Here is a 1,955-nt window from a genome sequence, read left to right on the forward strand (position 1 = left end):
CTCATTTGTGTAACACGTAATTCCGCTAATTGGTTAAGAGTATAGTGACATGTTAAGCGGCGGATATTACCCTCTCTCTGGTCAGCAGTTCTAAATCGGGGATGGCTGTACCTGGACCCCAAGAGTCTCTGGCCAGGTCGTTAAACACATGTCTGTGACGCCGTTCACGTTGATTATAAACTGTTTTGTATAATTTCGGTGAACCTTTTCACATTTCTCTGTATTTGACTCGTGTTCCTAGTAACATAAGTATTTGTTGGAAAAAACAGTTTTCGAAAAAGCTAACATTTTTACTGAAACTGACCTCCCCCCCCCCAAAAAAAGCAACAACAACAAACAAACAGAAGGCGGCTAAACTCAACTATCTTTCTAAGTAATAAATTTGATATACTTTTCACATTACTAGACACCCATATATATATATATATATATAAATGGTTATGAGTTTTTAAAGTTCTACGTGTTTACACATATACAGTCGTGTGCTATCTAAATAAATACGTTTTGGAACTTTCACCTCATGAAATAATCGTGCACAGGAAACTCGAATGATCATCTGCGAATCTGAGAGAGAATTATGGATGTAATATCTATTCAGATAACTAGTCTGACCTTAAACATTAGAAACTCGTAATATGAATCTGTTAAAACCAGACGTAACGTCAAGACGAATGGGCTTTTTCTTTTATTACTGATCACAAGGCTTTTAGGGTTAGTGAAATTCGCTAAAAATGATAGTTCTTATTATTCTTTCACGCGCCGAGTACTATACATATATATTGATACATTTTGTACCAAAAAAAAACAACAACAACAATAACAACATTAAATATCGATCAATGTCAGAAGTTTAAATTCTTGACTTTATATTCACCCTCTAGTGGTATTTTAAAAAAATTACACGATTTTTCTTCAGTAAATATAATTTTCCTTTTCAATCTTTATTTGTTCAATTCTGCCTCCTTGTATTGCACCAAAGCTAATCCTACTGTAGCTTAAAAACGTGACTGATATTTTGTTTAATGTGTTTGTTTGTTTTGAATTTCGCGCAAAGCTACACGAGGGCTTGTTTAATGCGACTGCAATTCGTTATCATGCAATACAAACAATTAAATTTCAAACATCTAGCAATATTACTGCTTGTATTTATGATTAGAGCTTGTGGATGGCGAACTTCTCAACAGACAGTGAGGTAAAACACTATATCGTGCGTCGCTATGGGTAAAATATATATTCTCTATGCGCGCAAAATTTCAGATTGTCATGTAAGTGAATGCATTTCTTCTCTCTTCGTAAAACATATATTCTCGTTTCGAATTAATTGTAATTAATACCAACAGATGGCGCTACGCTGACAAAACATTTCAAACGTGTAACTTTAAAAACGTGAAGGTTCATATAAGGTAACCGAAACGTCGTCTCTCGCTATACTTCTTCGCATATGATGACAATGTAACACTTTTAATTTAATCAACTGTGCTCTACCTGCTATCCTTGTCTCTCAAGCAACAATTTAACCCCTTTCTCCACCTAATAATACAGATCGGGGTCATTGTTAACAGATAATATTCAGTTTATGTTTTTAGTAAACGATTTTCAACTGGTGTTTCGTGGTATAAGTTTAAAAATTATTAATTTGTGTTTCTTTGATAGACAATGATGAATATATGTGTGTTTGGTAGATAAAACTGAATTTGTGTATAATTTTTATAGACATTACTGAATGTGTGTGTTTGGTAGACCATAATGAATTTGTTTGTATTTTTTATAGATATTACTGAATGTGTGTTTGGGAGACAATAATGAATTCGTGTGTATTTTCATAGACATTACAGAATGTGTTTGTTTGGTAAACAGTAATGAATTTGTTTTTCACTGGTTGTAGCTAAAACAATTGCACTTATTGTTTTAGAAGGTATTTATAAACTCCAGAGATAGTAGCCTTGAAACAATTG

The sequence above is a fragment of the Limulus polyphemus genome, unplaced genomic scaffold, assembly GCF_000517525.1.
Source record: "Limulus polyphemus unplaced genomic scaffold, Limulus_polyphemus-2.1.2 Scaffold3437, whole genome shotgun sequence".
NCBI lineage: Eukaryota > Metazoa > Arthropoda > Merostomata > Xiphosura > Limulidae > Limulus > Limulus polyphemus.